Source organism: Mesitornis unicolor, unplaced genomic scaffold (assembly GCF_000695765.1).
Source record: "Mesitornis unicolor isolate BGI_N332 unplaced genomic scaffold, ASM69576v1 scaffold17565, whole genome shotgun sequence".
Classification (NCBI taxonomy): Eukaryota; Metazoa; Chordata; class Aves; order Mesitornithiformes; family Mesitornithidae; genus Mesitornis; species Mesitornis unicolor.
This window is the reverse complement of record NW_010186340.1, coordinates 22,592-31,612: the sequence shown is the minus strand read 5'-3', so window position 1 is coordinate 31,612 and position 9,021 is coordinate 22,592. Positions and strand designations below refer to the sequence as shown.

Below are 9,021 nucleotides of genomic sequence, written 5' to 3'. Positions count from 1 at the left end.
AGGAGCCCACAATCAGTTTTGAAATACTCCAATGGGTGAGATAAAGGCAAAATCCCTGCATTCTTTTGCTTCTTGTAGCACTTCTCATATTTTCCTTGTCCACAGCCAGTCAGCAGGTAGGAGGGAGGGGCAAAGCCCATTTAAAAAGCTTTGTAAGGGGCTGCAGCCTCTCCTTGCCTGCGGCTGAGGGGGAACCACCCATGGCCACCTACCTGAAGCTGCTCACCCATGCGAGGATGCCCATCCCTGCCAGCTGGGGACCTGGCGGGTACCTGCTGGAGCTGGGGACCTCTCCTCGGCCCTGTGCCTCTGGTCACACAGATGACACCAAGAGATTGCTGAGAATTGCGGTAGACATTTTCAGCAATCTCCTCTTCAGGTCAGGAAAATGCAGCAAACCCTCTGTGCAGTGTTTCTTGCTTTTTGAAATATTTCAGGTACTGCGGGTATTTACATCTGTCCTTCAGGAATTCTTTTAAGTGAGCAGGTAGTGCTCACTTAGTGCATGTAGTGAGCAGGTAGAAGATTTTTCGTAGCTATGGAAAAAAATTACGTACTACCAAAGTAAAAACTTCTGCCTGTCTTGTTTCTTTGATTGGTCTGTGGGTTTTTTTGTGTGTGGGTTTTTTTGCTTTTGGCACTGGGTATTACTATCCCAGCATGTCATCATTGATGAGTGCATGTAGATATGGGAATTTAAGTGGTAATCAGTGGATTTGGAAATGAGAATTAATATTAACTTCTTAGAGTCTGAAAATAACTCATTTGTATGACAGCAGATGCACTTCTAACACTTTGCAGGAAAGTAGTTTGGGTAGATCTTTACCTGCAAATGTTAAATAACGGACTTCTGGAATGAAAGAAGATTTAAGGATATACTGAATTATATCTGTAAAAGGAGTCTGGAAATGAGCTGAAAATGTTAAGAAAGTGAGCTTCTTAAGAAAGAAAAAAGAAATAGTGGATTGTCCCCTGGATTTGAGACTGGAAATGAAATATGTTGAATTACAAGCTGCCAAGTTCATGAAACACTGTCGTGTCAGATTGAAAGTATCTTAAATTATTCTTGCTACATTTTTTGGTCAGCTGCTGTTAATCAACACACAACCTATGCACAGATGGGACTGAGTTTGTTTAACCCTTTCAGTCTTGCTTGGCCTGGTGACAAAAGACACTGAGAAGCCTAAGGCAGCCGAGTAGGCTTTAAAAAACCAAAGTGTGTCTTGCTTGGGGCCTCTTAGGGCACTGATGCTCTGAGGGATGAGGTCTCTGAAGGAAGCTGTTAGGAAACCAACAGGAACCAGTTAGGACTAAACAGAAGGAAAATTTTGGACACATGATCCCTGCCACCACAAAAATCTCTTGTGTTAGTGCAATGAAAACATGGCCCAAACCCACCGTGATTACTTAATCAAAGCTATTCGATCTCAAGGTTCCCGCAGTAACTTCAGCTGCGATGTCCTATGTTTTGGTGCGGCAGCAGGGCCTCTTCTTCACCCAGTCGCTCTGACTTGAAGTCCTGTTCAATGAGCACCATGTAAAATGAAGCAATGAAATATATTTTTCTGAAAAACATCTCACATTGCAGAGTTTTGTGTAATGACAAGGTATACTGTCACCTTTGCTCTCCACTGACGACTCCTCCACTCAAAAGCGATGGAGATCACTCCCTGCTGTGGTTTTATTTGGGTATTTTTGTCTGGTTGGTTTGGTTGGTTTTCCCCCCCCACCCCCAGGGAGTGCTTGCTCCTGCACAGCTGCTTTCCCATACCGCAGCAGTACCCCAAAATATGGCACTCTGTTATGCCCGGCTTTTGGCTGGTGTCACCCTTAGCCTGCTTTCCCATGCCACCCTAGGAGCTGCAGCGCTCACACATAGAAAGGGGTGGGATGGGGAAATGGGCAGCAAAAAGGAAAATTAGTAAAACTGGCTGTTTGGTTGTGTGTGGCCTTGTGGAAAAAAATGCTGCAGTTTCTATGTTTTTGTTCTTTTAATTTAAGTGAACTAACCAAGCATGTTTTGATTGGAAATACTTAGAGAAATGAAATAATAATTTAAAAAAAAAGATGATGGGAGGGATGTAATGAAGTTAAATGTAGGAGGTGGTCACAGTTTTGAATCATGTTTCTGTTTGAAGTGCCATTTTCCAGAATCGGTATCCAGTCATCAAACAACCCTTCAGTGTCTCCAAGCCAAGAATCTGAAGCGATTTACTTTGCGATTAAATACCAGGTTGTGTATTTTGTCCAGGAGGTGGCACTGTCTGTACTGTTTTGCTGTGCTCTCACCTCCCTTTTCCTGTGTCAACAAGAGCCGGCTTGTTTGTGTGCAGGGCTTTCATTTCCTTATGTAGCCAGTATCCCACACTAAAATTGCTTTTAATTCTGGGCAAACTAGAACTTATTTTGAGATAGCCTGGTGTCTGAATGTGAACATTCAATCCTTACCAAAGTGCAGACCGGCTCAGGCAACTCAGCATTGACTCCTGTGGCCAGTCCCAAAGGGCTCATTTTATTTTGGAAAACTAATGAAACCAAGAGTCAGACTGGATCACCTCAGTATTAGGGGTCTAAGGTCTCCAGATGTGGAGGATAGTAAGCTTCTTTTTCTGCTGTTTATTGAATTACTGACTTGTCTTCTTGTTTCAGTCTCTCCAAGGATCAGCCAGAGACACAGTGAAGTTTGCCATCGATGTTGGGTACCACCACTTTCATTGTGCCTACCTGTACCAGAACAAAAGAGAGATTGAGGATGCACTACGAGAAAAAATTGAGTGGATTGTGAAGCGAGAAGACCTCTTTATTGTCAATAAGGTGTGTCCTTGGATAACTTATCTCACATGAGGGCAGCTCTCAGGAGCAGAGGAAAGGTTGCAACCCAGAAAGTGCCAAAGCTGGTCTGGGAATTAACACCTCTCTATCAGGGCAAAGCATTTTGCAGATGGAGGGAAGGAAGAGGTCAACTCCTAAATAAAAAAAAGAGGCTTGATTTCTTGATTTGAGAGGGATTTTTTTTGTAGTCCGTATCCATTGTCAGCCATGGAGACAGGAACTGAGGCTGTGCTCTGAGGTGCCTCTGAGATAGGAAGCTGGGCTATTGTATTCATGGTCGCCCCCGCTGCGCTGCCGGCCTCAGCCTGCTAACTCCTGTGTGTTATGTTTTGTTTTGTTTTTTCCCCCCAACAACAATGGTAGGAAAAATAAAGTAACTTCTATCTGCTGGAAGCTGGTGGGTCGATTTTCACCAGTTTTGCTTTTTTTACTTTGTTTTGTTTAATTATCATATGAATTGTTGGAATTTTAGGGTATCTCATTCTCACTTTACTTATCTGGGAGTACTGCAAATAAAATAAAGCACCAAAAGTGGCACTTCCCTAGATAAGAAGATGTCCTGCATCGTGAGCTGCCTCTGTGTCTGTGCTGTATGTTTCCCTGCCAGGGATGCTCTGTGGCCGTCAGGCTAGGAGAGCAGCTCCTAGGCTTTGTGTCATCCCTGCAGCTGTGGTCCACCTGCCACGAGAGATCCCTGGTGAAGGAAGGATGTCAGAAAACACTTGCTGCCCTCCAGCTGGATTATCTGGATCTCTGCCTGATGCACTGGCCCATGGGATTCAAGGTATTGAGACCTTAATGAGACCTTAACTCCTGGGAGCCATCTGACAGAGCTCTGCCACTTTTTCCTTTGAGACCAGACATGCCTTTAGTCCTCTCTGATGGGGAGAGTTGTTAAACCTCATTAGGACATAATGACAAACCTCTGCATGGAGTGGCCAGGAGGAAAGGTAAGGTCATGGCTGCTTAAGATATGCCTTGTAGTACCAAAAAAAAAAACCAAACAAAAAAAAACTCACCTCATTTTACCCTGCACAGCATTTCCATGTCATGGATCAAATTACCATCCAGATCACATTCCTCTTAAAGCCTGGAATTTGGCCATCATTTGCTTATCCAGGATCAAACAGTTGAGAATTACTTAGTTCCCATTTTTCTCTTCATTCTCTCCTCCCAGGTTAAAACCTCGTTTCCCCATCGTGTCACATCCCTGGCCTTCCCCCAAGCTGACTGACGGAGGTGAAAGTGTCTGCCCTTCCTCTGCCTGCAGGACAGGTTCTTAAGAGGCAGCTTGTCTTGAAGATTACTCTGTTTGTATGGATTACTGGCTTTGGCCACCTCTCTCCTCCACACAGACATAACCCAGGATACCCAGCCTGTCTCCAGCTCCACTTGCTTGTAGAATTTCTAAGTGATTTCTTTAACTACTTATGATTCAGCCTACTTTAAACTTGCTTTTCTTTTGTGATGATAGGCAGGAGAGGAGCTATTTCCTGCAGGTGGAAATGGCATGATCATCCCCAGTGATACAGATTTTCTGGATACGTGGGAGGTACGTTCACTGACAGGCCAAAAAATTCTTGCTACTTTGAAGTAACAGCCTGAAAACTTTTAAGGTTTTCCACTTTGGGAATAGTTTTGAGAGAATTTCTGAGGTGAAGTGTTCCAGATTGCTGATTTCTCTGTGCCTTTGGGCTCCTTCTTGTGTTGCTTTGCTGATACTGAGGTATTTTTATGGCTACTGCCTACTAAACTGGCTGGGTGGGCATGGCATGAGGAAATGTTTGACTGAGTGTGTACCCTGCAGTGGCTTGAGCTGGCACACACCGTGGCTTCAGTCCCCACACCACTCTCTGGGCATTTTTTGGTGGCTTTAGCTGTAGCCATGCTTATCCTTGCTTGCACCCGAGCTGTGCAGACCACAGCAAAGTCAACATGCCTGTGCTGGTGTACCCACAGCATCCAAAATTCCACAACTCTGCAGTAAAATATTTTAAGAAAATACTTTTTTTATGTTAAGGTTGCACTTTTTCATATTTCTGTGGGAATACACCTGTGCTTGGCAAAATCATGAAGCAGTGAGCAATGCAGGATGTTCTGTGCCCTTCCTTGTGCAGGAAGCCTGGGGCACTCCTGGGCTGAAAGCACAACCTTCACCTTTGTTTTGACTGCAGTGCTGAGCTCATGAGGGCAGAGAGCTGAGCTCTGCAATGGCGAACGTGATGGGGGCTCACCCTTCTCCTGTCCTACAGCCCCTAAAGCCATGTGAATTGATAGGACCAGAGCCAAGCCACACTGCTGGGGTGAATGGGTTGGGCTGGATGACATGGGAGCTGGATGTGCACAACTGGATATTGGAGCCCATTCATATGGGGACTATGAGAGGTCACGAAAAATGAGGCAGACAGCTGGAAAGCGGAACTAATGTATGAAGATTGGGCCCTGTTGGAGGCAGGATTAGGAAGAAGGGGAAATTATCTGAATTACTGGCTGACTCTCTTAAAAATACCATAGCTGCAAAATGAACAACCTTTTCAAAGCTGATGTGGGGCTTGGTAGGTCACCATAGTGACGCTAAACCTTGAAGTACCTTCTGCTTCTGAAGTAACCTAGTATTTTTGTTAGTAGATTGAGAGCCACCCCTATCTTCCTCAGGGATTAAGTTTTGCCAATCCAAAGAGATCTCTGTCACTGCATATTGTCCCCTTGGAGCTCGCAACTGGCCATAGTAAGGATGCTGTGGGACTTCTTTCTTGGATGTAGATTGGAACCAGTACAGTAAACCCAGTCTTATGATGTCGATAAACCCTCACAGAGTAAAGCTGATGTAATTAGAAAAATATTTACTCTTTCATTAAAAATAACACACACAGAAAAACGTCTCTCACTTATTGTGATATTCAGTCCACTAATTCGTACTTGTGCTATTACTGGAGTTTCATATTTAGGAGAAAAATTATCAGTTGGTTGGTGAAAGCAGTGAAGATAATTCTTGACTGAGTTTGTGTGAGCTTATTACACGTGTAAGAGAACTTCTGAACTAAATAACCCAAAAGACAAAGCAGCAAATGCTTATGAAAATAGCAACTTTGCAGTCCTGCTTAGACAAATGGAATAGGTTTTTAAATGGAGGACTTCAAGACATTTTGCTTTTACTCCAGTCTTCAAGGCTTTCTCTGACCTGGGACAGGACGTTTACCAGAGCAGCTGTGCTTGTGAAGGACATGACAGCTGCCTGTTCTCAAGAGGAAGTTTTCGGGATCTGGACCAAAGAAATTCCTGGCCTGATCCCAGGCTGGACTGAAATGTGTTACAGTGACCTGTTATACTAGAAACTACAGCCCTCTTCTCATGTGCCAACCTGTGGTGAAAAGAATGAAGGCAGTGAATGGAGCAATGGGAAGATGGTGAATTAAAGTGTGCAAGATGATGTTTTGTTATAATTCAATATTCTTACACTACAGTGCTTGAAGGAGAAGACAGTGGGCCATTCAACTGCTGAAGGCTGCTTTTTATTTTCACAGGTCCAAGCCTGAGGATATTTCCCTTCTTGATGATCTCCAGATTAAGGAAACTGCACTCAAGTACAATAAAACCCCAGTTCAGGTTAATACTGGTCATAGTATTTTTCCCTGGCAACATGTATTTTTCCCACTTGTGTAAAGTAACTATTTACAGAAGTATTATGGAAAGCTGAGTTCCAGCTGTGTCTTGTACACATTGTAATGCTTAAAAAAAATATATCTCTAACTAGTTTTAATGATAGATCACCAATGGCTTTGGACTTTAACTGGCACACTAGCCACTTCTACACACAGCACCCCCTGAACCCTTGTTCAGTGCACTCCCACACTGTCTTCTCAACTTCAGAGACATAATGATTACATCAACAAATGTAATAATGAGGGAAGGTTTACTGTATTACTTTTTCAATGTGAGACATCTCTGACTATTAGTATGGTTTTCAACTTTCAGAAGGGAGACGGAGCTTCTCAGCTGTAATTCCCCATCTGTCTCTGCAGGTGCTTATCCAGTTCCAGATTCAGAGAAACGTAAGTGTGATTCCCAAATCTGTCACTCCACACTGTATTGAGGAAAACTTTAAGGTAAGAGGGTAACAACATCGTTAATGGTGTTAAACTTTACACAGAAAAATCCACTCTGCCAGTGGAACAAAGTATTCCCTTCGTGCTTAGAACTGCCAAAACTTTTTGTCTGATACCGGGTAGGTTACTTCTTTAAGAATGCAAAAAGTTACTGTAGAAATAAGAGCCAAGTCTCCTTTGTTAGAGATTAACTTTTCCACTTTGTGATATAAATATGATGCAATCAGACTCCAGCAGCATTGCAACTTTATGACATTCATTCATTATTCACCACAAATATGCATCCATTACATGCCTCCTAGTGCTTCAACAAATGCAACACTTTTCCACTTCTCTTTCTGGTATTTTCTGCAAATGCACACATCTTTTTGCAAACTGAAGTAACACAGCTGTTTGGGATCTTTATTCAGGTGTTTGACTTTGAATTGGCTAAAGAGGAGATGGAAACCCTCTTTGCTTTCAAGAAGCGGTATCACATCTGTGCATTGAGTATCTCCTCCTCCCTGTTTCAGCAAGATTGGACTATCACTGGATATCCTTTTAACAGAGAGCATTTGATAGCCTCACTTAAACATAAAAAGAGAAGGCACCTTAGCCAATCCCTGGTCACAGCCATCTCTGCTGGAATCCAAAACTAGGGTCTAAGAGAGCACTGCCCATCTTGTACAGGTTGGTACCAGGGGGACTTTCACAGATCTATATTGTGTGAAGATATTTTCTAACAATGGATGCATACCAAACTGCTGTCTAAAAATCAAAATTGGCTGGAAACTCCAAAATAAATAGGTGGCTTTTTTTTTTTCTCCTGTTTTCTTTGGCTACTTCACATAAGAGGCAGTCAGTGTAAATAAACTCCATTTTTAGAATGAGTTGTAAGTAAGCTTTTTTTTGAAGTGAAAAGCTGTGCCTGTGTATTTATGCCAAAGTTATTAAGGCAGCATCTAGGTACCAGAATAGTTAGATACAGACTTACCAAGATCTGCAGTTTCTTCTGTTTTCCCACGTTACCTACTTATCCAATAGCATACCACAGACTTTGGAGTTCACAACAGAGTGGTTTAATAACACAGGGAAGTTTGGTGATTTCAGCTAAGCAGACGACACATTATCTTTTGAGAACAAGGTCATTGGTGTATGGGAATGTTACAGAGCATTAACTTCCACTGCCCTGTGTAGACGAAGCAGACTCACATTAGTGTTTTTACTGTAGCTCACAGTTTTAGCTCTACAGAGCTTTTGTCAGGGGGGGAAAAACCCCCCATTTTCTTCTTAGCCTTAGGAGTATGTCCTTAAAGTGTTTTAATCATACTCTTTTTCCAGATTCAAAAATAACAAGGACTACCCTTTCTTGGAAGACTAACACTGGCATTGTCTTCAGATCCCCCAGTGATCAGGACTGTATTTCATTGTTTCCAGTGATTTGTAATATGTGTATTAAATCACAGCTAAGCAGAATATGTATTACAAGATGGGAGAAAGGTAGCTCACAGGCATTCTGAAAAGTAAGCTTTGAGCCTGCATGAGTTTGCTTCCTTTATTATCAGCCACAGTGATATCAGCCCTTTATCTTTGCTTTGCTCTTAGAGGTGTTCTCAGTTGTAGCAAAATACATATTCTGTTATAATTCAGTTGTGATAAAAGTTTAATAAACCTGAATTTTTGGGACGTGTGAAATAGCAGTCTTTGTCATAAATGTAAATCCTGACAAATTTTAGAGAAATTTAGATTCTCCTAGTGGTATATTCTAGGACAAAAGATCAAAAACATATGCTAAGTATCTTTTAGTTGTTACTGTAAGATAACCTGTATAACAACAGAAGACTTTCATAAGAACACAACATGCTGCTTGAGGTTTTTAGTCCAGTCATTTCAGTGTAATAGACTGAAAGCTCTTCAGAGGACACTGCTGAATTATGTTTTCTTAATGAGATTTCCTATTTATGAACTGCTAAAAACTAATAAACTGGTAGGATATTTGTGTGTTTAGTTTCTCATATCTACATGAGTATATAAATACTGCCTTTATCAGCAGAATGGCTGTAGTTAAGACTGTGAATCTCTCACAGCAAATCCAAAGTCTGAT

The 9,021-nt window shown here is 42.2% G+C and overlaps 1 pseudogene; it reads left to right on the top strand.

Moving 5' to 3' along the window:
* The first annotated feature begins 200 nt into the window (after positions 1-200).
* Positions 201-8,298, top strand: LOC104541150 (annotated as a pseudogene).
* Positions 8,299-9,021: the final 723 nt, after the last annotated feature.